The 27107-nt window shown below is 38.1% G+C and overlaps 24 non-coding genes across 24 annotated transcripts; all 24 read right to left on the bottom strand.

Moving 5' to 3' along the window:
- Positions 1-143: 143 nt before the first annotated feature.
- Positions 144-226, bottom strand: TRNAL-UAA (transfer RNA leucine (anticodon UAA)). Its single transcript has one exon. It is a non-coding gene; the product is annotated as a tRNA-Leu (tRNA).
- A 968-nt stretch (positions 227-1194) lies between these two features.
- Positions 1195-1277, bottom strand: TRNAL-UAA (transfer RNA leucine (anticodon UAA)). The gene has a single exon. It is a non-coding gene; the product is annotated as a tRNA-Leu (tRNA).
- Positions 1278-2245: 968 nt separating this feature from the next.
- TRNAL-UAA (transfer RNA leucine (anticodon UAA)) lies at positions 2246-2328 on the bottom strand. Its single transcript has one exon. It is a non-coding gene; the product is annotated as a tRNA-Leu (tRNA).
- Positions 2329-3296: 968 nt separating this feature from the next.
- Positions 3297-3379, bottom strand: TRNAL-UAA (transfer RNA leucine (anticodon UAA)). Its single transcript has one exon. It is a non-coding gene; the product is annotated as a tRNA-Leu (tRNA).
- Positions 3380-4346: 967 nt separating this feature from the next.
- On the bottom strand, positions 4347-4429 carry TRNAL-UAA (transfer RNA leucine (anticodon UAA)). Its single transcript has one exon. It is a non-coding gene; the product is annotated as a tRNA-Leu (tRNA).
- Positions 4430-5397: 968 nt separating this feature from the next.
- Positions 5398-5480, bottom strand: TRNAL-UAA (transfer RNA leucine (anticodon UAA)). The gene has a single exon. It is a non-coding gene; the product is annotated as a tRNA-Leu (tRNA).
- A 968-nt stretch (positions 5481-6448) lies between these two features.
- On the bottom strand, positions 6449-6531 carry TRNAL-UAA (transfer RNA leucine (anticodon UAA)). The gene has a single exon. It is a non-coding gene; the product is annotated as a tRNA-Leu (tRNA).
- Positions 6532-7499: 968 nt separating this feature from the next.
- On the bottom strand, positions 7500-7582 carry TRNAL-UAA (transfer RNA leucine (anticodon UAA)). The gene has a single exon. It is a non-coding gene; the product is annotated as a tRNA-Leu (tRNA).
- A 967-nt stretch (positions 7583-8549) lies between these two features.
- On the bottom strand, positions 8550-8632 carry TRNAL-UAA (transfer RNA leucine (anticodon UAA)). Its single transcript has one exon. It is a non-coding gene; the product is annotated as a tRNA-Leu (tRNA).
- A 968-nt stretch (positions 8633-9600) lies between these two features.
- TRNAL-UAA (transfer RNA leucine (anticodon UAA)) lies at positions 9601-9683 on the bottom strand. Its single transcript has one exon. It is a non-coding gene; the product is annotated as a tRNA-Leu (tRNA).
- A 968-nt stretch (positions 9684-10651) lies between these two features.
- TRNAL-UAA (transfer RNA leucine (anticodon UAA)) lies at positions 10652-10734 on the bottom strand. The gene has a single exon. It is a non-coding gene; the product is annotated as a tRNA-Leu (tRNA).
- Positions 10735-11701: 967 nt separating this feature from the next.
- On the bottom strand, positions 11702-11784 carry TRNAL-UAA (transfer RNA leucine (anticodon UAA)). The gene has a single exon. It is a non-coding gene; the product is annotated as a tRNA-Leu (tRNA).
- A 968-nt stretch (positions 11785-12752) lies between these two features.
- TRNAL-UAA (transfer RNA leucine (anticodon UAA)) lies at positions 12753-12835 on the bottom strand. Its single transcript has one exon. It is a non-coding gene; the product is annotated as a tRNA-Leu (tRNA).
- Positions 12836-13802: 967 nt separating this feature from the next.
- Positions 13803-13885, bottom strand: TRNAL-UAA (transfer RNA leucine (anticodon UAA)). Its single transcript has one exon. It is a non-coding gene; the product is annotated as a tRNA-Leu (tRNA).
- A 968-nt stretch (positions 13886-14853) lies between these two features.
- TRNAL-UAA (transfer RNA leucine (anticodon UAA)) lies at positions 14854-14936 on the bottom strand. Its single transcript has one exon. It is a non-coding gene; the product is annotated as a tRNA-Leu (tRNA).
- A 968-nt stretch (positions 14937-15904) lies between these two features.
- Positions 15905-15987, bottom strand: TRNAL-UAA (transfer RNA leucine (anticodon UAA)). The gene has a single exon. It is a non-coding gene; the product is annotated as a tRNA-Leu (tRNA).
- Positions 15988-16954: 967 nt separating this feature from the next.
- TRNAL-UAA (transfer RNA leucine (anticodon UAA)) lies at positions 16955-17037 on the bottom strand. The gene has a single exon. It is a non-coding gene; the product is annotated as a tRNA-Leu (tRNA).
- A 968-nt stretch (positions 17038-18005) lies between these two features.
- On the bottom strand, positions 18006-18088 carry TRNAL-UAA (transfer RNA leucine (anticodon UAA)). Its single transcript has one exon. It is a non-coding gene; the product is annotated as a tRNA-Leu (tRNA).
- A 968-nt stretch (positions 18089-19056) lies between these two features.
- TRNAL-UAA (transfer RNA leucine (anticodon UAA)) lies at positions 19057-19139 on the bottom strand. The gene has a single exon. It is a non-coding gene; the product is annotated as a tRNA-Leu (tRNA).
- A 968-nt stretch (positions 19140-20107) lies between these two features.
- On the bottom strand, positions 20108-20190 carry TRNAL-UAA (transfer RNA leucine (anticodon UAA)). The gene has a single exon. It is a non-coding gene; the product is annotated as a tRNA-Leu (tRNA).
- A 966-nt stretch (positions 20191-21156) lies between these two features.
- Positions 21157-21240, bottom strand: TRNAL-UAA (transfer RNA leucine (anticodon UAA)). Its single transcript has one exon. It is a non-coding gene; the product is annotated as a tRNA-Leu (tRNA).
- A 967-nt stretch (positions 21241-22207) lies between these two features.
- Positions 22208-22290, bottom strand: TRNAL-UAA (transfer RNA leucine (anticodon UAA)). The gene has a single exon. It is a non-coding gene; the product is annotated as a tRNA-Leu (tRNA).
- Positions 22291-25311: 3021 nt separating this feature from the next.
- Positions 25312-25394, bottom strand: TRNAL-UAA (transfer RNA leucine (anticodon UAA)). Its single transcript has one exon. It is a non-coding gene; the product is annotated as a tRNA-Leu (tRNA).
- Positions 25395-26479: 1085 nt separating this feature from the next.
- On the bottom strand, positions 26480-26563 carry TRNAL-UAA (transfer RNA leucine (anticodon UAA)). Its single transcript has one exon. It is a non-coding gene; the product is annotated as a tRNA-Leu (tRNA).
- Positions 26564-27107: the final 544 nt, after the last annotated feature.

The following is a 27107-nucleotide window of genomic DNA, read 5'->3' as shown; positions in this document are numbered from 1 at the left end:
AATTTGGGTTTATTCTGCAGGCATCCCCACAGTTAAATCGTGGTTTCTTATATAAGAAAGGCCACGATAAAGTGCAACACTTATCCTGTTTTTTATTATTCTCTGACTGCTCTTTTTTAGGAAACTCCGTAGGTTAAAACTTTTACCAGGAGTGGGGTTCGAAACCACGTGGATACAAATCCAATGGATCTTAAGTCCAACGCCTTAACCACTCGGCCATCCTGGTGTTATATGGTGGTGAGAGCCAATGCAGGAGAGCGCCAGTGCAGGTGAGCCTTATGAGTTTAGAAAACAATAAAGAGCATCCTAGTTTGAGCATAAATTCAAGCGGTATGAACTGTAGAATATTGTGGAATTTTCTCACTATGCACCATGTTCTGGCTTTTTATGAGGTCGCGCTAGTCAGAAGCCCAAACTCATATGGATACTAATTGAAAATCGGCTGTATTTTTGGTATTGACCTGAAAAGTCGTGTATGACATATCGAGGACTTCTATGACTGTATCCAATTCCTTTTAATCTCTTTAATGCCATGACCACATAAGTAAAGTCAATGTGACAGCAACATATCGCTATGGGTAAATGGATGGTAGACGGTGGTAAGACTCCACCAGTTTAAAAACACATAAGACTTTTTATGCTTTTTAAAATTACCACAATTCGCACAAGAGCTGTACAAAAAATTGTGAGGGAACTGTAGCAGATATGGTAGACGGTGGTAAGACTCCACCAGTTTAAAAACACACAAGACTTTTTATGCTTTTTAAAATTACCACAATTCGCACAAGAGCTGTACAAAAAATTGGGAGGGGACTGTAGCAGATATACAACATGGTCAGAGTTACAAGTTAAATAATGTTTAATATCATAGGTTTTCACTTTATTGGATACTCAAAAGAGCCTGTTTACACACCCCAAACTTAGAAAACACCCCTTAATTTGAGTAATAATATAATATTGAGATTCTCTCTTACCCATGCCCAAATCAGATTTCACCAATTTATCATTTAGAATACAGGAACGTCGAAACGAAAACAACGGAGGAGCTTTTAATTTGGTTTTATTCTGCAGGCATCCCCACAGTTAAATCGTGGTTTCTTATATAAGAAAGGCCACGATAAAGTGCAACAGTTATCCTGTTTTTTATTATTCTCTGACTGCTCTTTTTTAGGAAACTCCGTAGGTTAAAACTTTTACCAGGAGTGGGGTTCGAAACCACGTGGATACAAATCCATTGGATCTTAAGTCCAACGCCTTAACCACTCGGCCATCCTGGTGTTATATGGTGGTGAGAGCCAATGCAGGAGAGCGCCAGTGCAGGTGAGCCTTATGAGTTTAGAAAACAATAAAGACCATCCTAGTTTGAGCATAAATTCAAGCGGTATGAACTGTAGAATATTGTGGAATTTTCTCACTATGCACCATGTTCTGGCTTTTTATGAGGTCGCGCTAGTCAGAAGCCCAAACTCATATGGATACTAATTGAAAATCGGCTGTATTTTTGGTATTGACCTGAAAAGTCGTGTATGACATATCGAGGACTTCTATGACTGTATCCAATTCCTTTTAATCTCTTTAATGCCATGACCACATAAGTAAAGTCAATGTGACAGCAACATATCGCTATGGGTAAATGGATGGTAGACGGTGGTAAGACTCCACCAGTTTAAAAACACACAAGACTTTTTATGCTTTTTAAAATTACCACAATTCGCACAAGAGCTGTACAAAAAATTGTGAGGGAACTGTAGCAGATATGGTAGACGGTGGTAAGACTCCACCAGTTTAAAAACACACAAGACTTTTTATGCTTTTTAAAATTACCACAATTCGCACAAGAGCTGTACAAAAAATTGTGAGGGGACTGTAGCAGATATACAACATGGTCAGAGTTACAAGTTAAATAATGTTTAATATCATAGGTTTTCACTTTATTGTATACTCAAAAGAGCCTGTTTACACACCCCAAACTTAGAAAACACCCCTTAATTTGAGTAATAATATAATATTGAGATTCTCTCTTACCCATGCCCAAATCAGATTTCACCAATTTATAATTTAGAATACAGGAACGTCGAAACGAAAACAACGGAGGAGCTTTTAATTTGGGTTTATTCTGCAGGCATCCCCACAGTTAAATCGTGGTTTCTTATATAAGAAAGGCCACGATAAAGTGCAACAGTTATCCTGTTTTTTATTATTCTCTGACTGCTCTTTTTTAGGAAACTCCGTAGGTTAAAACTTTTACCAGGAGTGGGGTTCGAACCCACGTGGATACAAATCCATTGGATCTTAAGTCCAACGCCTTAACCACTCGGCCATCCTGGTGTTATATGGTGGTGAGAGCCAATGCAGGAGAGCGCCAGTGCAGGTGAGCCTTATGAGTTTAGAAAACAATGAAGACCATCCTAGTTTGAGCATAAATTCAAGCGGTATGAACTGTAGAATATTGTGGAATTTTCTCACTATGCACCATGTTCTGGCTTTTTATGAGGTCGCGCTAGTCAGAAGCCCAAACTCATATGGATACTAATTGAAAATCGGCTGTATTTTTGGTATTGACCTGAAAAGTCGTGTATGACATATCGAGGACTTCTATGACTGTATCCAATTCCTTTTAATCTCTTTAATGCCATGACCACATAAGTAAAGTCAATGTGACAGCAACATATCGCTATGGGTAAATGGATGGTAGACGGTGGTAAGACTCCACCAGTTTAAAAACACATAAGACTTTTTATGCTTTTTAAAATTACCACAATTCGCACAAGAGCTGTACAAAAAATTGTGAGGGAACTGTAGCAGATATGGTAGACGGTGGTAAGACTCCACCAGTTTAAAAACACACAAGACTTTTTATGCTTTTTAAAATTACCACAATTCGCACAAGAGCTGTACAAAAAATTGGGAGGGGACTGTAGCAGATATACAACATGGTCAGAGTTACAAGTTAAATAATGTTTAATATCATAGGTTTTCACTTTATTGGATACTCAAAAGAGCCTGTTTACACACCCCAAACTTAGAAAACACCCCTTAATTTGAGTAATAATATAATATTGAGATTCTCTCTTACCCATGCCCAAATCAGATTTCACCAATTTATCATTTAGAATACAGGAACGTCGAAACGAAAACAACGGAGGAGCTTTTAATTTGGTTTTATTCTGCAGGCATCCCCACAGTTAAATCGTGGTTTCTTATATAAGAAAGGCCACGATAAAGTGCAACAGTTATCCTGTTTTTTATTATTCTCTGACTGCTCTTTTTTAGGAAACTCCGTAGGTTAAAACTTTTACCAGGAGTGGGGTTCGAACCCACGTGGATACAAATCCATTGGATCTTAAGTCCAACGCCTTAACCACTCGGCGATCCTGGTGTTATATGGTGGTGAGAGCCAGTGCAGGAGAGCGCCAGTGCAGGTGAGCCTTATGAGTTTAGAAAACAATGAAGACCATCCTAGTTTGAGCATAAATTCAAGCGGTATGAACTGTGAATATTGTGGAATTTTCTCACTATGCACCATGTTCTGGCTTTTTATGAGGTCGTGCTAGTCAGAAGCCCAAACTCATATGGATACTAATTGAAAATCGGCTGTATTTTTGGTATTGACCTGAAAAGTCGTGTATGACATATCGAGGACTTCTATGACTGTATCCAATTCCTTTTAATCTCTTTAATGCCATGACCACATAAGTAAAGTCAATGTGACAGCAACATATCGCTATGGGTAAATGGATGGTAGACGGTGGTAAGACTCCACCAGTTTAAAAACACATAAGACTTTTTATGCTTTTTAAAATTACCACAATTCGCACAAGAGCTGTACAAAAAATTGTGAGGGAACTGTAGCAGATATGGTAGACGGTGGTAAGACTCCACCAGTTTAAAAACATACAAGACTTTTTATGCTTTTTAAAATTACCACAATTCGCACAAGAGCTGTACAAAAAATTGGGAGGGGACTGTAGCAGATATACAACATGGTCAGAGTTACAAGTTAAATAATGTTTAATATCATAGGTTTTCACTTTATTGGATACTCAAAAGAGCCTGTTTACACACCCCAAACTTAGAAAACACCCCTTAATTTGAGTAATAATATAATATTGAGATTCTCTCTTACCCATGCCCAAATCAGATTTCACCAATTTATCATTTAGAATACAGGAACGTCGAAACGAAAACAACGGAGGAGCTTTTAATTTGGGTTTATTCTGCAGGCATCCCCACAGTTAAATCGTGGTTTCTTATATAAGAAAGGCCACAATAAAGTGCAACACTTATCCTGTTTTTTATTATTCTCTGACTGCTCTTTTTTAGGAAACTCCGTAGGTTAAAACTTTTACCAGGAGTGGGGTTCGAACCCACGTGGATACAAATCCATTGGATCTTAAGTCCAACACCTTAACCACTCGGCCATCCTGGTGTTATATGGTGGTGAGAGCCAATGCAGGAGAGCGCCAGTGCAGGTGAGCCTTATGAGTTTAGAAAACAATGAAGACCATCCTAGTTTGAGCATAAATTCAAGCGGTATGAACTGTAGAATATTGTGGAATTTTCTCACTATGCACCATGTTCTGGCTTTTTATGAGGTCGCGCTAGTCAGAAGCCCAAACTCATATGGATACTAATTGAAAATCGGCTGTATTTTTGGTATTGACCTGAAAAGTCGTGTATGACATATCGAGGACTTCTATGACTGTATCCAATTCCTTTTAATCTCTTTAATGCCATGACCACATAAGTAAAGTCAATGTGACAGCAACATATCGCTATGGGTAAATGGATGGTAGACGGTGGTAAGACTCCACCAGTTTAAAAACACACAAGACTTTTTATGCTTTTTAAAATTACCACAATTCGCACAAGAGCTGTACAAAAAATTGTGAGGGAACTGTAGCAGATATGGTAGACGGTGGTAAGACTCCACCAGTTTAAAAACACACAAGACTTTTTATGCTTTTTAAAATTACCACAATTCGCACAAGAGCTGTACAAAAAATTGTGAGGGGACTGTAGCAGATATACAACATGGTCAGAGTTACAAGTTAAATAATGTTTAATATCATAGGTTTTCACTTTATTGTATACTCAAAAGAGCCTGTTTACACACCCCAAACTTAGAAAACACCCCTTAATTTGAGTAATAATATAATATTGAGATTCTCTCTTACCCATGCCCAAATCAGATTTCACCAATTTATCATTTAGAATACAGGAACGTCAAAACGAAAACAACGGAGGAGCTTTTAATTTGGGTTTATTCTGCAGGCATCCCCACAGTTAAATCGTGGTTTCTTATATAAGAAAGGCCACGATAAAGTGCAACACTTATACTGTTTTTTATTATTCTCTGACTGCTCTTTTTTAGGAAACTCCGTAGGTTAAAACTTTTACCAGGAGTGGGGTTCGAACCCACGTGGATACAAATCCATTGGATCTTAAGTCCAACGCCTTAACCACTCGGCCATCCTGGTGTTATATGGTGGTGAGAGCCAGTGCAGGAGAGCGCCAGTGCAGGTGAGCCTTATGAGTTTAGAAAACAATGAAGACCATCCTAGTTTGAGCATAAATTCAAGCGGTATGAACTGTAGAATATTGTGGAATTTTCTCACTATGCACCATGTTCTGGCTTTTTATGAGGTCGCGCTAGTCAGAAGCCCAAACTCATATGGATACTAATTGAAAATCGGCTGTATTTTTGGTATTGACCTGAAAAGTCGTGTATGACATATCGAGGACTTCTATGACTGTATCCAATTCCTTTTAATCTCTTTAATGCCATGACCACATAAGTAAAGTCAATGTGACAGCAACATATCGCTATGGGTAAATGGATGGTAGACGGTGGTAAGACTCCACCAGTTTAAAAACACACAAGACTTTTTATGCTTTTTAAAATTACCACAATTCGCACAAGAGCTGTACAAAAAATTGTGAGGGAACTGTAGCAGATATGGTAGACGGTGGTAAGACTCCACCAGTTTAAAAACACACAAGACTTTTTATGCTTTTTAAAATTACCACAATTCGCACAAGAGCTGTACAAAAAATTGTGAGGGGACTGTAGCAGACATACAACATGGTCAGAGTTACAAGTTAAATAATGTTTAATATCATAGGTTTTCACTTTATTGGATACTCAAAAGAGCCTGTTTACACACCCCAAACTTAGAAAACACCCCTTAATTTGAGTAATAATATAATATTGAGATTCTCTCTTACCCATGCCCAAATCAGATTTCACCAATTTATCATTTAGAATACAGGAACGTCGAAACGAAAACAACGGAGGAGCTTTTAATTTGGGTTTATTCTGCAGGCATCCCCACAGTTAAATCGTGGTTTCTTATATAAGAAAGGCCACGATAAAGTGCAACACTTATCCTGTTTTTTATTATTCTCTGACTGCTCTTTTTTAGGAAACTCCGTAGGTTAAAACTTTTACCAGGAGTGGGGTTCGAACCCACGTGGATACAAATCCATTGGATCTTAAGTCCAACGCCTTAACCACTCGGCCATCCTGGTGTTATATGGTGGTGAGAGCCAATGCAGGAGAGCGCCAGTGCAGGTGAGCCTTATGAGTTTAGAAAACAATGAAGACCATCCTAGTTTGAGCATAAATTCAAGCGGTATGAACTGTAGAATATTGTGGAATTTTCTCACTATGCACCATGTTCTGGCTTTTTATGAGGTCGCGCTAGTCAGAAGCCCAAACTCATATGGATACTAATTGAAAATCGGCTGTATTTTTGGTATTGACCTGAAAAGTCGTGTATGACATATCGAGGACTTCTATGACTGTATCCAATTCCTTTTAATCTCTTTAATGCCATGACCACATAAGTAAAGTCAATGTGACAGCAACATATCGCTATGGGTAAATGGATGGTAGACGGTGGTAAGACTCCACCAGTTTAAAAACACACAAGACTTTTTATGCTTTTTAAAATTACCACAATTCGCACAAGAGCTGTACAAAAAATTGTGAGGGAACTGTAGCAGATATGGTAGACGGTGGTAAGACTCCACCAGTTTAAAAACACACAAGACTTTTTATGCTTTTTAAAATTACCACAATTCGCACAAGAGCTGTACAAAAAATTGTGAGGGGACTGTAGCAGATATACAACATGGTCAGAGTTACAAGTTAAATAATGTTTAATATCATAGGTTTTCACTTTATTGTATACTCAAAAGAGCCTGTTTACACACCCCAAACTTAGAAAACACCCCTTAATTTGAGTAATAATATAATATTGAGATTCTCTCTTACCCATGCCCAAATCAGATTTCACCAATTTATCATTTAGAATACAGGAACGTCGAAACGAAAACAACGGAGGAGCTTTTAATTTGGGTTTATTCTGCAGGCATCCCCACAGTTAAATCGTGGTTTCTTATATAAGAAAGGCCACGATAAAGTGCAACACTTATCCTGTTTTTTATTATTCTCTGACTGCTCTTTTTTAGGAAACTCCGTAGGTTAAAACTTTTACCAGGAGTGGGGTTCGAACCCACGTGGATACAAATCCATTGGATCTTAAGTCCAACGCCTTAACCACTCGGCGATCCTGGTGTTATATGGTGGTGAGAGCCAGTGCAGGAGAGCGCCAGTGCAGGTGAGCCTTATGAGTTTAGAAAACAATGAAGACCATCCTAGTTTGAGCATAAATTCAAGCGGTATGAACTGTGAATATTGTGGAATTTTCTCACTATGCACCATGTTCTGGCTTTTTATGAGGTCGTGCTAGTCAGAAGCCCAAACTCATGTGGATACTAATTGAAAATCGGCTGTATTTTTGGTATTGACCTGAAAAGTCGTGTATGACATATCGAGGACTTCTATGACTGTATCCAATTCCTTTTAATCTCTTTAATGCCATGACCACATAAGTAAAGTCAATGTGACAGCAACATATCGCTATGGGTAAATGGATGGTAGACGGTGGTAAGACTCCACCAGTTTAAAAACACATAAGACTTTTTATGCTTTTTAAAATTACCACAATTCGCACAAGAGCTGTACAAAAAATTGTGAGGGAACTGTAGCAGATATGGTAGACGGTGGTAAGACTCCACCAGTTTAAAAACACACAAGACTTTTTATGCTTTTTAAAATTACCACAATTCGCACAAGAGCTGTACAAAAAATTGGGAGGGGACTGTAGCAGATATACAACATGGTCAGAGTTACAAGTTAAATAATGTTTAATATCATAGGTTTTCACTTTATTGGATACTCAAAAGAGCCTGTTTACACACCCCAAACTTAGAAAACACCCCTTAATTTGAGTAATAATATAATATTGAGATTCTCTCTTACCCATGCCCAAATCAGATTTCACCAATTTATCATTTAGAATACAGGAACGTCGAAACGAAAACAACGGAGGAGCTTTTAATTTGGTTTTATTCTGCAGGCATCCCCACAGTTAAATCGTGGTTTCTTATATAAGAAAGGCCACGATAAAGTGCAACAGTTATCCTGTTTTTTATTATTCTCTGACTGCTCTTTTTTAGGAAACTCCGTAGGTTAAAACTTTTACCAGGAGTGGGGTTCGAACCCACGTGGATACAAATCCATTGGATCTTAAGTCCAACGCCTTAACCACTCGGCCATCCTGGTGTTATATGGTGGTGAGAGCCAATGCAGGAGAGCGCCAGTGCAGGTGAGCCTTATGAGTTTAGAAAACAATGAAGACCATCCTAGTTTGAGCATAAATTCAAGCGGTATGAACTGTAGAATATTGTGGAATTTTCTCACTATGCACCATGTTCTGGCTTTTTATGAGGTCGCGCTAGTCAGAAGCCCAAACTCATATGGATACTAATTGAAAATCGGCTGTATTTTTGGTATTGACCTGAAAAGTCGTGTATGACATATCGAGGACTTCTATGACTGTATCCAATTCCTTTTAATCTCTTTAATGCCATGACCACATAAGTAAAGTCAATGTGACAGCAACATATCGCTATGGGTAAATGGATGGTAGACGGTGGTAAGACTCCACCAGTTTAAAAACACATAAGACTTTTTATGCTTTTTAAAATTACCACAATTCGCACAAGAGCTGTACAAAAAATTGTGAGGGAACTGTAGCAGATATGGTAGACGGTGGTAAGACTCCACCAGTTTAAAAACATACAAGACTTTTTATGCTTTTTAAAATTACCACAATTCGCACAAGAGCTGTACAAAAAATTGTGAGGGGACTGTAGCAGATATACAACATGGTCAGAGTTACAAGTTAAATAATGTTTAATATCATAGGTTTTCACTTTATTGGATACTCAAAAGAGCCTGTTTACACACCCCAAACTTAGAAAACACCCCTTAATTTGAGTAATAATATAATATTGAGATTCTCTCTTACCCATGCCCAAATCAGATTTCACCAATTTATCATTTAGAATACAGGAACGTCGAAACGAAAACAACGGAGGAGCTTTTAATTTGGGTTTATTCTGCAGGCATCCCCACAGTTAAATCGTGGTTTCTTATATAAGAAAGGCCACGATAAAGTGCAACAGTTATCCTGTTTTTTATTATTCTCTGACTGCTCTTTTTTAGGAAACTCCGTAGGTTAAAACTTTTACCAGGAGTGGGGTTCGAACCCACGTGGATACAAATCCATTGGATCTTAAGTCCAACGCCTTAACCACTCGGCCATCCTGGTGTTACATGGCGGTGAGAGCCAATGCAGGAGAGCGCCAGTGCAGGTGAGCCTTATGAGTTTAGAAAACAATGAAGACCATCCTAGTTTGAGCATAAATTCAAGCGGTATGAACTGTAGAATATTGTGGAATTTTCTCACTATACACCATGTTCTGGCTTTTTATGAGGTCGCGCTAGTCAGAAGCCCAAACTCATATGGATACTAATTGAAAATCGGCTGTATTTTTGGTATTGACCTGAAAAGTCGTGTATGACATATCGAGGACTTCTATGACTGTATCCAATTCCTTTTAATCTCTTTAATGCCATGACCACATAAGTAAAGTCAATGTGACAGCAACATATCGCTATGGGTAAATGGATGGTAGACGGTGGTAAGACTCCACCAGTTTAAAAACACACAAGACTTTTTATGCTTTTTAAAATTACCACAATTCGCACAAGAGCTGTACAAAAAATTGTGAGGGAACTGTAGCAGATATGGTAGACGGTGGTAAGACTCCACCAGTTTAAAAACACACAAGACTTTTTATGCTTTTTAAAATTACCACAATTCGCACAAGAGCTGTACAAAAAATTGTGAGGGGACTGTAGCAGATATACAACATGGTCAGAGTTACAAGTTAAATAATGTTTAATATCATAGGTTTTCACTTTATTGGATACTCAAAAGAGCCTGTTTACACACCCCAAACTTAGAAAACACCCCTTAATTTGAGTAATAATATAATATTGAGATTCTCTCTTACCCATGCCCAAATCAGATTTCACCAATTTATCATTTAGAATACAGGAACGTCGAAACGAAAACAACGGAGGAGCTTTTAATTTGGGTTTATTCTGCAGGCATCCCCACAGTTAAATCGTGGTTTCTTGTATAAGAAAGGCCACGATAAAGTGCAACACTTATACTGTTTTTTATTATTCTCTGACTGCTCTTTTTTAGGAAACTCCGTAGGTTAAAACTTTTACCAGGAGTGGGGTTCGAACCCACGTGGATACAAATCCATTGGATCTTAAGTCCAACGCCTTAACCACTCGGCCATCCTGGTGTTATATGGTGGTGAGAGCCAGTGCAGGAGAGCGCCAGTGCAGGTGAGCCTTATGAGTTTAGAAAACAATGAAGACCATCCTAGTTTGAGCATAAATTCAAGCGGTATGAACTGTGAATATTGTGGAATTTTCTCACTATGCACCATGTTCTGGCTTTTTATGAGGTCGTGCTAGTCAGAAGCCCAAACTCATATGGATACTAATTGAAAATCGGCTGTATTTTTGGTATTGACCTGAAAAGTCGTGTATGACATATCGAGGACTTCTATGACTGTATCCAATTCCTTTTAATCTCTTTAATGCCATGACCACATAAGTAAAGTCAATGTGACAGCAACATATCGCTATGGGTAAATGGATGGTAGACGGTGGTAAGACTCCACCAGTTTAAAAACACACAAGACTTTTTATGCTTTTTAAAATTACCACAATTCGCACAAGAGCTGTACAAAAAATTGTGAGGGAACTGTAGCAGATATGGTAGACGGTGGTAAGACTCCACCAGTTTAAAAACACACAAGACTTTTTATGCTTTTTAAAATTACCACAATTCGCACAAGAGCTGTACAAAAAATTGTGAGGGGACTGTAGCAGATATACAACATGGTCAGAGTTACAAGTTAAATAATGTTTAATATCATAGGTTTTCACTTTATTGGATACTCAAAAGAGCCTGTTTACACACCCCAAACTTAGAAAACACCCCTTAATTTGAGTAATAATATAATATTGAGATTCTCTCTTACCCATGCCCAAATCAGATTTCACCAATTTATCATTTAGAATACAGGAACGTCGAAACGAAAACAACGGAGGAGCTTTTAATTTGGGTTTATTCTGCAGGCATCCCCACAGTTAAATCGTGGTTTCTTATATAAGAAAGGCCACGATAAAGTGCAACACTTATCCTGTTTTTTATTATTCTCTGACTGCTCTTTTTTAGGAAACTCCGTAGGTTAAAACTTTTACCAGGAGTGGGGTTCGAACCCACGTGGATACAAATCCATTGGATCTTAAGTCCAACGCCTTAACCACTCGGCCATCCTGGTGTTATATGGTGGTGAGAGCCAATGCAGGAGAGCGCCAGTGCAGGTGAGCCTTATGAGTTTAGAAAACAATGAAGACCATCCTAGTTTGAGCATAAATTCAAGCGGTATGAACTGTAGAATATTGTGGAATTTTCTCACTATGCACCATGTTCTGGCTTTTTATGAGGTCGCGCTAGTCAGAAGCCCAAACTCATATGGATACTAATTGAAAATCGGCTGTATTTTTGGTATTGACCTGAAAAGTCGTGTATGACATATCGAGGACTTCTATGACTGTATCCAATTCCTTTTAATCTCTTTAATGCCATGACCACATAAGTAAAGTCAATGTGACAGCAACATATCGCTATGGGTAAATGGATGGTAGACGGTGGTAAGACTCCACCAGTTTAAAAACACACAAGACTTTTTATGCTTTTTAAAATTACCACAATTCGCACAAGAGCTGTACAAAAAATTGTGAGGGAACTGTAGCAGATATGGTAGACGGTGGTAAGACTCCACCAGTTTAAAAACACACAAGACTTTTTATGCTTTTTAAAATTACCACAATTCGCACAAGAGCTGTACAAAAAATTGTGAGGGGACTGTAGCAGATATACAACATGGTCAGAGTTACAAGTTAAATAATGTTTAATATCATAGGTTTTCACTTTATTGTATACTCAAAAGAGCCTGTTTACACACCCCAAACTTAGAAAACACCCCTTAATTTGAGTAATAATATAATATTGAGATTCTCTCTTACCCATGCCCAAATCAGATTTCACCAATTTATCATTTAGAATACAGGAACGTCGAAACGAAAACAACGGAGGAGCTTTTAATTTGGGTTTATTCTGCAGGCATCCCCACAGTTAAATCGTGGTTTCTTATATAAGAAAGGCCACGATAAAGTGCAACACTTATACTGTTTTTTATTATTCTCTGACTGCTCTTTTTTAGGAAACTCCGTAGGTTAAAACTTTTACCAGGAGTGGGGTTCGAACCCACGTGGATACAAATCCATTGGATCTTAAGTCCAACGCCTTAACCACTCGGCCATCCTGGTGTTATATAGTGGTGAGAGCCAGTGCAGGAGAGCGCCAGTGCAGGTGAGCCTTATGAGTTTAGAAAACAATGAAGACCATCCTAGTTTGAGCATAAATTCAAGCGGTATGAACTGTGAATATTGTGGAATTTTCTCACTATGCACCATGTTCTGGCTTTTTATGAGGTCGTGCTAGTCAGAAGCCCAAACTCATATGGATACTAATTGAAAATCGGCTGTATTTTTGGTATTGACCTGAAAAGTCGTGTATGACATATCGAGGACTTCTATGACTGTATCCAATTCCTTTTAATCTCTTTAATGCCATGACCACATAAGTAAAGTCAATGTGACAGCAACATATCGCTATGGGTAAATGGATGGTAGACGGTGGTAAGACTCCACCAGTTTAAAAACACATAAGACTTTTTATGCTTTTTAAAATTACCACAATTCGCACAAGAGCTGTACAAAAAATTGTGAGGGAACTGTAGCAGATATGGTAGACGGTGGTAAGACTCCACCAGTTTAAAAACACACAAGACTTTTTATGCTTTTTAAAATTACCACAATTCGCACAAGAGCTGTACAAAAAATTGGGAGGGGACTGTAGCAGATATACAACATGGTCAGAGTTACAAGTTAAATAATGTTTAATATCATAGGTTTTCACTTTATTGGATACTCAAAAGAGCCTGTTTACACACCCCAAACTTAGAAAACACCCCTTAATTTGAGTAATAATATAATATTGAGATTCTCTCTTACCCATGCCCAAATCAGATTTCACCAATTTATCATTTAGAATACAGGAACGTCGAAACGAAAACAACGGAGGAGCTTTTAATTTGGTTTTATTCTGCAGGCATCCCCACAGTTAAATCGTGGTTTCTTATATAAGAAAGGCCACGATAAAGTGCAACAGTTATCCTGTTTTTTATTATTCTCTGACTGCTCTTTTTTAGGAAACTCCGTAGGTTAAAACTTTTACCAGGAGTGGGGTTCGAACCCACGTGGATACAAATCCATTGGATCTTAAGTCCAACGCCTTAACCACTCGGCCATCCTGGTGTTACATGGTGGTGAGAGCCAATGCAGGAGAGCGCCAGTGCAGGTGAGCCTTATGAGTTTAGAAAACAATGAAGACCATCCTAGTTTGAGCATAAATTCAAGCGGTATGAACTGTAGAATATTGTGGAATTTTCTCACTATGCACCATGTTCTGGCTTTTTATGAGGTCGCGCTAGTCAGAAGCCCAAACTCATATGGATACTAATTGAAAATCGGCTGTATTTTTGGTATTGACCTGAAAAGTCGTGTATGACATATCGAGGACTTCTATGACTGTATCCAATTCCTTTTAATCTCTTTAATGCCATGACCACATAAGTAAAGTCAATGTGACAGCAACATATCGCTATGGGTAAATGGATGGTAGACGGTGGTAAGACTCCACCAGTTTAAAAACACACAAGACTTTTTATGCTTTTTAAAATTACCACAATTCGCACAAGAGCTGTACAAAAAATTGTGAGGGAACTGTAGCAGATATGGTAGACGGTGGTAAGACTCCACCAGTTTAAAAACACACAAGACTTTTTATGCTTTTTAAAATTACCACAATTCGCACAAGAGCTGTACAAAAAATTGTGAGGGGACTGTAGCAGACATACAACATGGTCAGAGTTACAAGTTAAATAATGTTTAATATCATAGGTTTTCACTTTATTGGATACTCAAAAGAGCCTGTTTACACACCCCAAACTTAGAAAACACCCCTTAATTTGAGTAATAATATAATATTGAGATTCTCTCTTACCCATGCCCAAATCAGATTTCACCAATTTATCATTTAGAATACAGGAACGTCGAAACAAAAACAACGGAGGAGCTTTTAATTTGGGTTTATTCTGCAGGCATCCCCACAGTTAAATCGTGGTTTCTTATATAAGAAAGGCCACGATAAAGTGCAACACTTATCCTGTTTTTTATTATTCTCTGACTGCTCTTTTTTAGGAAACTCCGTAGGTTAAAACTTTTACCAGGAGTGGGGTTCGAACCCACGTGGATACAAATCCATTGGATCTTAAGTCCAACGCCTTAACCACTCGGCCATCCTGGTGTTATATGGTGGTGAGAGCCAATGCAGGAGAGCGCCAGTGCAGGTGAGCCTTATGAGTTTAGAAAACAATGAAGACCATCCTAGTTTGAGCATAAATTCAAGCGGTATGAACTGTAGAATATTGTGGAATTTTCTCACTATGCACCATGTTCTGGCTTTTTATGAGGTCGCGCTAGTCAGAAGCCCAAACTCATATGGATACTAATTGAAAATCGGCTGTATTTTTGGTATTGACCTGAAAAGTCGTGTATGACATATCGAGGACTTCTATGACTGTATCCAATTCCTTTTAATCTCTTTAATGCCATGACCACATAAGTAAAGTCAATGTGACAGCAACATATCGCTATGGGTAAATGGATGGTAGACGGTGGTAAGACTCCACCAGTTTAAAAACACACAAGACTTTTTATGCTTTTTAAAATTACCACAATTCGCACAAGAGCTGTACAAAAAATTGTGAGGGAACTGTAGCAGATATGGTAGACGGTGGTAAGACTCCACCAGTTTAAAAACACACAAGACTTTTTATGCTTTTTAAAATTACCACAATTCGCACAAGAGCTGTACAAAAAATTGTGAGGGGACTGTAGCAGATATACAACATGGTCAGAGTTACAAGTTAAATAATGTTTAATATCATAGGTTTTCACTTTATTGTATACTCAAAAGAGCCTGTTTACACACCCCAAACTTAGAAAACACCCCTTAATTTGAGTAATAATATAATATTGAGATTCTCTCTTACCCATGCCCAAATCAGATTTCACCAATTTATCATTTAGAATACAGGAACGTCGAAACGAAAACAACGGAGGAGCTTTTAATTTGGGTTTATTCTGCAGGCATCCCCACAGTTAAATCGTGGTTTCTTATATAAGAAAGGCCACGATAAAGTGCAACACTTATCCTGTTTTTTATTATTCTCTGACTGCTCTTTTTTAGGAAACTCCGTAGGTTAAAACTTTTACCAGGAGTGGGGTTCGAACCCACGTGGATACAAATCCATTGGATCTTAAGTCCAACGCCTTAACCACTCGGCCATCCTGGTGTTATATGGTGGTGAGAGCCAGTGCAGGAGAGCGCCAGTGCAGGTGAGCCTTATGAGTTTAGAAAACAATGAAGACCATCCTAGTTTGAGCATAAATTCAAGCGGTATGAACTGTGAATATTGTGGAATTTTCTCACTATGCACCATGTTCTGGCTTTTTATGAGGTCGTGCTAGTCAGAAGCCCAAACTCATGTGGATACTAATTGAAAATCGGCTGTATTTTTGGTATTGACCTGAAAAGTCGTGTATGACATATCGAGGACTTCTATGACTGTATCCAATTCCTTTTAATCTCTTTAATGCCATGACCACATAAGTAAAGTCAATGTGACAGCAACATATCGCTATGGGTAAATGGATGGTAGACGGTGGTAAGACTCCACCAGTTTAAAAACACATAAGACTTTTTATGCTTTTTAAAATTACCACAATTCGCACAAGAGCTGTACAAAAAATTGTGAGGGAACTGTAGCAGATATGGTAGACGGTGGTAAGACTCCACCAGTTTAAAAACACACAAGACTTTTTATGCTTTTTAAAATTACCACAATTCGCACAAGAGCTGTACAAAAAATTGGGAGGGGACTGTAGCAGATATACAACATGGTCAGAGTTACAAGTTAAATAATGTTTAATATCATAGGTTTTCACTTTATTGGATACTCAAAAGAGCCTGTTTACACACCCCAAACTTAGAAAACACCCCTTAATTTGAGTAATAATATAATATTGAGATTCTCTCTTACCCATGCCCAAATCAGATTTCACCAATTTATCATTTAGAATACAGGAACGTCGAAACGAAAACAACGGAGGAGCTTTTAATTTGGTTTTATTCTGCAGGCATCCCCACAGTTAAATCGTGGTTTCTTATATAAGAAAGGCCACGATAAAGTGCAACAGTTATCCTGTTTTTTATTATTCTCTGACTGCTCTTTTTTAGGAAACTCCGTAGGTTAAAACTTTTACCAGGAGTGGGGTTCGAACCCACGTGGATACAAATCCATTGGATCTTAAGTCCAACGCCTTAACCACTCGGCCATCCTGGTGTTACATGGTGGTGAGAGCCAATGCAGGAGAGCGCCAGTGCAGGTGAGCCTTATGAGTTTAGAAAACAATGAAGACCATCCTAGTTTGAGCATAAATTCAAGCGGTATGAACTGTAGAATATTGTGGAATTTTCTCACTATGCACCATGTTCTGGCTTTTTATGAGGTCGCGCTAGTCAGAAGCCCAAACTCATATGGATACTAATTGAAAATCGGCTGTATTTTTGGTATTGACCTGAAAAGTCGTGTATGACATATCGAGGACTTCTATGACTGTATCCAATTCCTTTTAATCTCTTTAATGCCATGACCACATAAGTAAAGTCAATGTGACAGCAACATATCGCTATGGGTAAATGGATGGTAGACGGTGGTAAGACTCCACCAGTTTAAAAACACACAAGACTTTTTATGCTTTTTAAAATTACCACAATTCGCACAAGAGCTGTACAAAAAATTGTGAGGGAACTGTAGCAGATATGGTAGACGGTGGTAAGACTCCACCAGTTTAAAAACACACAAGACTTTTTATGCTTTTTAAAATTACCACAATTCGCACAAGAGCTGTACAAAAAATTGTGAGGGGACTGTAGCAGATATACAACATGGTCAGAGTTACAAGTTAAATAATGTTTAATATCATAGGTTTTCACTTTATTGGATACTCAAAAGAGCCTGTTTACACACCCCAAACTTAGAAAACACCACTTAATTTGAGTAATAATATAATATTGAGATTCTCTCTTACCCATGCCCAAATCAGATTTCACCAATTTATCATTTAGAATACAGGAACGTCGAAACGAAAACAACGGAGGAGCTTTTAATTTGGGTTTATTCTGCAGGCATCCCCACAGTTAAATCGTGGTTTCTTATATAAGAAAGGCCACGATAAAGTGCAACACTTATCCTGTTTTTTATTATTCTCTGACTGCTGTTTTTTAGGAAACTCCGTAGGTTAAAACTTTTACCAGGAGTGGGGTTCGAACCCACGTGGATACAAATCCATTGGATCTTAAGTCCAACGCCTTAACCACTCGGCCATCCTGGTGTTATATGGTGGTGAGAGCCAATGCAGGAGAGCGCCAGTGCAGGTGAGCCTTATGAGTTTAGAAAACAATGAAGACCATCCTAGTTTGAGCATAAATTCAAGCGGTATGAACTGTAGAATATTGTGGAATTTTCTCACTATGCACCATGTTCTGGCTTTTTATGAGGTCGCGCTAGTCAGAAGCCCAAACTCATATGGATACTAATTGAAAATCGGCTGTATTTTTGGTATTGACCTGAAAAGTCGTGTATGACATATCGAGGACTTCTATGACTGTATCCAATTCCTTTTAATCTCTTTAATGCCATGACCACATAAGTAAAGTCAATGTGACAGCAACATATCGCTATGGGTAAATGGATGGTAGACGGTGGTAAGACTCCACCAGTTTAAAAACACACAAGACTTTTTATGCTTTTTAAAATTACCACAATTCGCACAAGAGCTGTACAAAAAATTGTGAGGGAACTGTAGCAGATATGGTAGACGGTGGTAAGACTCCACCAGTTTAAAAACACACAAGACTTTTTATGCTTTTTAAAATTACCACAATTCGCACAAGAGCTGTACAAAAAATTGTGAGGGGACTGTAGCAGATATACAACATGGTCAGAGTTACAAGTTAAATAATGTTTAATATCATAGGTTTTCACTTTATTGGATACTCAAAAGAGCCTGTTTACACACCCCAAACTTAGAAAACACCCCTTAATTTGAGTAATAATATAATATTGAGATTCTCTCTTACCCATGCCCAAATCAGATTTCACCAATTTATCATTTAGAATACAGGAACGTCGAAACGAAAACAACGGAGGAGCTTTTAATTTGGGTTTATTCTGCAGGCATCCCCACAGTTAAATCGTGGTTTCTTATATAAGAAAGGCCACGATAAAGTGCAACACTTATCCTGTTTTTTATTATTCTCTGACTGCTCTTTTTTAGGAAACTCCGTAGGTTAAAACTTTTACCAGGAGTGGGGTTCGAACCCACGTGGATACAAATCCATTGGATCTTAAGTCCAACGCCTTAACCACTCGGCCATCCTGGTGTTATATGGTGGTGAGAGCCAATGCAGGAGAGCGCCAGTGCAGGTGAGCCTTATGAGTTTAGAAAACAATGAAGACCATCCTAGTTTGAGCATAAATTCAAGCGGTATGAACTGTAGAATATTGTGGAATTTTCTCACTATGCACCATGTTCTGGCTTTTTATGAGGTCGCGCTAGTCAGAAGCCCAAACTCATATGGATACTAATTGAAAATCGGCTGTATTTTTGGTATTGACCTGAAAAGTCGTGTATGACATATCGAGGACTTCTATGACTGTATCCAATTCCTTTTAATCTCTTTAATGCCATGACCACATAAGTAAAGTCAATGTGACAGCAACATATCGCTATGGGTAAATGGATGGTAGACGGTGGTAAGACTCCACCAGTTTAAAAACACATAAGACTTTTTATGCTTTTTAATATTACCACAATTCGCACAAGAGCTGTACAAAAAATTGTGAGGGAACTGTAGCAGATATGGTAGACGGTGGTAAGACTCCACCAGTTTAAAAACACACAAGACTTTTTATGCTTTTTAAAATTACCACAATTCGCACAAGAGCTGTACAAAAAATTGGGAGGGGACTGTAGCAGATATACAACATGGTCAGAGTTACAAGTTAAATAATGTTTAATATCATAGGTTTTCACTTTATTGGATACTCAAAAGAGCCTGTTTACACACCCCAAACTTAGAAAACACCCCTTAATTTGAGTAATAATATAATATTGAGATTCTCTCTTACCCATGCCCAAATCAGATTTCACCAATATATCATTTAGAATACAGGAAAGTCGAAACGAAAACAACGGAGGAGCTTTTAATTTGGTTTTATTCTGCAGGCATCCCCACAGTTAAATCGTGGTTTCTTATATAAGAAAGGCCACGATAAAGTGCAACAGTTATCCTGTTTTTTATTATTCTCTGACTGCTCTTTTTTAGGAAACTCCGTAGGTTAAAATTTTTACCAGGAGTGGGGATCGAACCCACGTGGATACAAATCCATTGGATCTTAAGTCCAACGCCTTAACCACTCGGCCATCCTGGTGTTATATGGTGGTGGGAGCCAATGCAGGAGAGCGCCAGTGCAGGTGAGCCTTATGAGTTTAGAAAACAATGAAGACCATCCTAGTTTGAGCATAAATTCAAGCGGTATGAACTGTGAATATTGTGGAATTTTCTCACTATGCACCATGTTCTGGCTTTTTATGAGGTCGTGCTAGTCAGAAGCCCAAACTCATATGGATACTAATTGAAAATCGGCTGTATTTTTGGTATTGACCTGAAAAGTCGTGTATGACATATCGAGGACTTCTATGACTGTATCCAATTCCTTTTAATCTTTTTAATGCCATGACCACATAAGTAAAGTCAATGTGACAGCAACATATCGATATGGGTAAATGGATGGTAGACGGTGGTAAGACTCCACCAGTTTAAAAACACACAAGACTTTTTATGCTTTTTAAAATTACCACAATTCGCACAAGAGCTGTACAAAAAATTGTGAGGAAACTGTAGCAGATATGGTAGACGGTGGTAAGACTCCACCAGTTTAAAAACACACAAGACTTTTTATGCTTTTTAAAATTACCACAATTCGCACAAGAGCTGTACAAAAAATTGTGAGGGGACTGTAGCAGATATACAACATGGTCAGAGTTACAAGTTAAATAATGTTTAATATTATAGGTTTTGACTTTATTGGATACTCAAAAGAGCCTGTTCACACACCCCAAACTTGGAAAACACCCCTTAATTTGAGTAATAATATAATATTGAGATTCTCTCTTACCCATGCCCAAATCAGATTTCACCAATTTATCATTTAGAATACAGGAACGTCGAAACGAAAACAACGGAGGAGCTTTTAATTTGGGTTTATTCTGCAGGCATCCCCACAGTTAAATCATGGTTTCTTATATAAGAAAGGCCACGATAAAGTGCGACAGTTATCCTTTTTTTATTATTCTCTGACTGCTCTTTTTTAGGAAACTCCGTAGGTTAAAACTTTTACCAGGAGTGGGGTTCGAAACCCACGTGGATACAAATCCATTGGATCTTAAGTCCAACGCCTTAACCACTCGGCCATCCTGGTGTTATAAGATGGTGAGAACCAGTGCAGGAGAGCGCCAGTGCAGGTGAGCCTTATGAGTTTAGAAAACAATGAAGACCATCCTAGTTTGAGCATAAATTCAAGCGGTATGAACTGTAGAATATTGTGGAATTTTCTCACTATGCACCATGTTCTGGCTTTTTATGAGGTCGCGCTAGTCAGAAGCCCAAACTCATATGGATACTAATTGAAAATCGGCTGTATTTTTGGTATTGACCTGAAAAGTCGTGTATGACATATCGAGGACTTCTATGACTGTATCCAATTCCTTTTAATCTCTTTAATGCCATGACCACATAAGTAAAGTCAATGTGACAGCAACATATCGCTATGGGTAAATGGATGGTAGACGGTGGTAAGACTCCACCAGTTTAAAAACACATAAGACTTTTTATGCTTTTTAAAATTACCACAATTCGCACAAGAGCTGTACAAAAAATTGTGAGGGTACTGTAGCAGATATGGTAGACGGTGGTAAGACTCCACCAGTTTAAAAACACACAAGACTTTTTATGCTTTTTAAAATTACCACAATTCGCACAAGAGCTGTACAAAAAATTGTGAGGGGACTGTAGCAGATATACAACATGGTCAGAGTTACAAGTTAAATAATGTTTAATATTATAGGGTTTCACTTTATTGGATACTCAAAGGAGCCTGTTCACACACCCCAAACTTGGAAAACACCCCTTAATTTGAGTAATAATATAATATTGAGATTCTCTCTTACCCATGCCCAAATCAGATTTCACCAATTTATCATTTAGAATACAGGAACGTCGAAACGAAAACAACGGAGGAGCTTTTAATTTGGGTTTATTCTGCAGGCATCCCCACAGTTAAATCGTGGTTTCTTATATAAGAAAGGCCACGATAAAGTGCAACAGTTATCTTTTTTTTATTATTCTCTGACTGCTCTTTTTTAGGAAACTACGTAGGTTAAAACTTTTAACAGGAGTGGGGTTCGTACCCACGTGGATACAAATCCATTGGATCTTAAGTCCAACGCCTTAACCACTCGGCCATCCTGGTGTTATATGGTGGTGAGAGCCAGTGCAGGAGAGCGCCAGTGCAGGTGAGCCTTATGAGTTTAGAAAACAATGAAGACCATCCTAGTTTGAGCATAAATTCAAGCGGTATGAACTGTGAATATTGTGGAATTTTCTCACTATGCACCATGTTCTGGCTTTTTATGAGGTTGTGCTAGTCAGAAGCCCAAACTCATATGGATACTAATTGAAAATCGGCTGTATTTTTGGTATTGACCTGAAAAGTCGTGTATGACATATCGAGGACTTCTATGACTGTATCCAATTCCTTTTAATCTCTTTAATGCCATGACCACATAAGTAAAGTCAATGTGACAGCAACATATCGCTATGGGTAAATGGATGGTAGACGGTGGTAAGACTCCACCAGTTTAAAAACACATAAGACTTTTTATGCTTTTTAAAATTACCACAATTCGCACAAGAGCTGTACAAAAAATTGTGAGGGAACTGTAGCAGATATGGTAGACGGTGGTAAGACTCCACCAGTTTAAAAACACACAAGACTTTTTATGCTTTTTAAAATTACCACAATTCGCACAAGAGCTGTACAAAAAATTGGAAGGGGACTGTAGCAGATATACAACATGGTCAGAGTTACAAGTTAAATAATGTTTAATATCATAGGTTTTCACTTTATTGGATACTCAAAAGAGCCTGTTTACACACCCCAAACTTAGAAAACACCCCTTAATTTGAGTAATAATATAATATTGAGATTCTCTCTTACCCATGCCCAAATCAGATTTCACCAATTTATCATTTAGAATACAGGAACGTCGAAACGAAAACAACGGAGGAGCTTTTAATTTGGTTTTATTCTGCAGGCATCCCCACAGTTAAATCGTGGTTTCTTATATAAGAAAGGCCACGATAAAGTGCAACAGTTATCCTGTTTTTTATTATTCTCTGACTGCACTTTTTTAGGAAACTCCGTAGGTTAAATCTTTTACGTGGATACAAATCCATTGGATCTTAAGTCCAACGCCTTAACCACTCGGCCATCCTGGTGTTATACGGTGGTGAGAGCAAATGCAGGAGAGCGCCAGTGCAGGTGAGCCTTATGAGTTTAGAAAACAATGAAGACCATCCTAGTTTGAGCATAAATTCAAGCGGTATGAACTGTGAATATTGTGGAATTTTCTCACTATGCACCATGTTCTGGCTTTTTATGAGGTCGCGCTAGTCAGAAGCCCAAACTCATATGGATACTAATTGAAAATCGGCTGTATTTTTGGTATTGACCTGAAAAGTCGTGTATGACATATCGAGGACTTCTATGACTGTATCCAATTCCTTTTAATCTCTTTAATGCCATGACCACATAAGTAAAGTCAATGTGACAGCAACATATCGCTATGGGTAAATGGATGGTAGACGGTGGTAAGACTCCACCAGTTTAAAAACACATAAGACTTTTTATGCTTTTTAAAATTACCACAATTCGCACAAGAGCTGTACAAAAAATTGTGAGGGAACTGTAGCAGATATGGTAGACGGTGGTAAGACTCCACCAGTTTAAAAACACACAAGACTTTTTATGCTTTTTAAAATTACCACAATTCGCACAAGAGCTGTACAAAAAATTGTGAGGGGACTGTAGCAGATATACAACATTGTCAGAGTTACAAGTTAAATAATGTTTAATATTATAGGGTTTCACTTTATTGGATACTCAAAGGAGCCTGTTCACACACCCCAAACTTGGAAAACACCCCTTAATTTGAGTAATAATATAATATTGAGATTCTCTCTTACCCATGCCCAAATCAGATTTCACCAATTTATCATTTAGAATACAGGAACGTCGAAACGATAACAACGGAGGAGCTTTTAATTTGGGTTTATTCTGCAGGCATCCCCACAGTTAAATCGTCGTTTCTTATATAAGAAAGGCCACGATAAAGTGCAACAGTTATCTTTTTTTTATTATTCTCTGACTGCACTTTTTTAGGAAACTCCGTAGGTTAAATCTTTTACGTGGATACAAATCCATTGGATCTTAAGTCCAACGCCTTAACCACTCGGCCATCCTGGTGTTATACGGTGGTGAGAGCCAATGCAGGAGAGCGCCAGTGCAGGTGAGCCTTATGAGTTTAGAAAACAATGAAGACCATCCTAGTTTGAGCATAAATTCAAGCGGTATGAACTGTGAATATTGTGGAATTTTCTCACTATGCACCATGTTCTGGCTTTTTATGAGGTCGCGCTAGTCAGAAGCCCAAACTCATATGGATACTAATTGAAAATCGGCTGTATTTTTGGTATTGACCTGAAAAGTCGTGTATGACATATCGAGGACTTCTATGACTGTATCCAATTCCTTTTAATCTCTTTAATGCCATGACCACATAAGTAAAGTCAATGTGACAGCAACATATCGCTATGGGTAAATGGATGGTAGACGGTGGTAAGACTCCACCAGTTTAAAAACACATAAGACTTTTTATGCTTTTTAAAATTACCACAATTCGCACAAGAGCTGTACAAAAAATTGTGAGGGAACTGTAGCAGATATGGTAGACGGTGGTAAGACTCCACCAGTTTAAAAACACACAAGACTTTTTATGCTTTTTAAAATTACCACAATTCGCACAAGAGCTGTTCAAAAAATTGTGAGGGGACTGTAGCAGATATACAACATTGTCAGAGTTACAAGTTAAATAATGTTTAATATTATAGGGTTTCACTTTATTGGATACTCAAAGGAGCCTGTTCACACACCCCAAACTTGGAAAACACCCCTTAATTTGAGTAATAATATAATATTGAGATTCTCTCTTACCCATGCCCAAATCAGATTTCACCAATTTATCATTTAGAATACAGGAACGTCGAAACGATAACAACGGAGGAGCTTTTAATTTGGGTTTATTCTGCAGGCATCCCCACAGTTAAATCGTCGTTTCTTATATAAGAAAGGCCACGATAAAGTGCAACAGTTATCTTTTTTTTATTATTCTCTGACTGCTCTTTTTTAGGAAACTCTGTAGGTTAAAACTTTTAACAGGAGTGGGGTTCGAACCCACGTGGATACAAATCCATTGGATCTTAAGTCCAACGCCTTAACCACTCGGCCATCGTGGTGTTATATGGTGGTAAGAGCCAGTGCAGGAGAGCGCCAGTGCAGGTGAGCCTTATGAGTTTAGAAAACAATGAAGACCATCCTAGTTTGAGCATAAATTCAAGCGGTATGAACTGTGAATATTGTGGAATTTTCTCACTATGCACCATGTTCTGGCTTTTTATGAGGTCGTGCTAGTCAGAAGCCCAAACTCATATGGATACTAATTGAAAATCGGCTGTATTTTTGGTATTGACCTGAAAAGTCGTGTATGACATATCGAGGACTTCTATGACTGTATCCAATTCCTTTTAATCTCTTTAATGCCATGACCACATAAGTAAAGTCAATGTGACAGCAACATATCGCTATGGGTAAATGGATGGTAGACGGTGGTAAGACTCCACCAGTTTAAAAACACATAAGACTTTTTATGCTTTTTAAAATTACCACAATTCGCACAAGAGCTGTACAAAAAATTGTGAGGGAACTGTAGCAGATATGGTAGACGGTGGTAAGACTCCACCAGTTTAAAAACACACAAGACTTTTTATGCTTTTTAAAATTACCACAATTCGCACAAGAGCTGTACAAAAAATTGTGAGGGAACTGTAGCAGATATGGTAGACGGTGGTAAGACTCCACCAGTTTAAAAACACACAAGACTTTTTATGCTTTTTAAAATTACCACAATTCGCACAAGAGCTGTACAAAAAATTGTGAGGGGACTGTAGCAGATATACAACATGGTCAGAGTTACAAGTTAAATAATGTTTAATATTATAGGTTTTGACTTTATTGGATACTCAAAAGAGCCTGTTCACACACCCCAAACTTGGAAAACACCCCTTAATTTGAGTAATAATATAATATTGAGATTCTCTCTTACCCATGCCCAAATCAGATTTCACCAATTTATCATTTAGAATACAGGAACGTCGAAACGAAAACAACGGAGGAGCTTTTAATTTGGGTTTATTCTGCAGGCATCCCCACAGTTAAATCATGGTTTCTTATATAAGAAAGGCCACGATAAAGTGCGACAGTTATCCTTTTTTTATTATTCTCTGACTGCTCTTTTTTAGGAAACTCCGTAGGTTAAAACTTTTACCAGGAGTGGGGTTCGAAACCCACGTGGATACAAATCCATTGGATCTTAAGTCCAACGCCTTAACCACTCGGCCATCCTGGTGTTATAAGGTGGTGAGAACCAGTGCAGGAGAGCGCCAGTGCAGGTGAGCCTTATGAGTTTAGAAAACAATGAAGACCATCCTAGTTTGAGCATAAATTCAAGCGGTATGAACTGTAGAATATTGTGGAATTTTCTCACTATGCACCATGTTCTGGCTTTTTATGAGGTCGCGCTAGTCAGAAGCCCAAACTCATATGGATACTAATTGAAAATCGGCTGTATTTTTGGTATTGACCTGAAAAGTCGTGTATGACATATCGAGGACTTCTATGACTGTATCCAATTCCTTTTAATCTCTTTAATGCCATGACCACATAAGTAAAGTCAATGTGACAGCAACATATCGCTATGGGTAAATGGATGGTAGACGGTGGTAAGACTCCACCAGTTTAAAAACACATAAGACTTTTTATGCTTTTTAAAATTACCACAATTCGCACAAGAGCTGTACAAAAAATTGTGAGGGAACTGTAGCAGATATGGTAGACGGTGGTAAGACTCCACCAGTTTAAAAACACACAAGACTTTTTATGCTTTTTAAAAT

The sequence above is a fragment of the Rhinoderma darwinii genome, chromosome 4 (genome assembly GCF_050947455.1).
Source record: "Rhinoderma darwinii isolate aRhiDar2 chromosome 4, aRhiDar2.hap1, whole genome shotgun sequence".
NCBI classification, from domain to species: domain Eukaryota; kingdom Metazoa; phylum Chordata; class Amphibia; order Anura; family Rhinodermatidae; genus Rhinoderma; species Rhinoderma darwinii.
The sequence above is the reverse complement of the archived record's forward strand: the minus strand, read 5'-3'. Positions and strand labels throughout refer to the sequence as shown.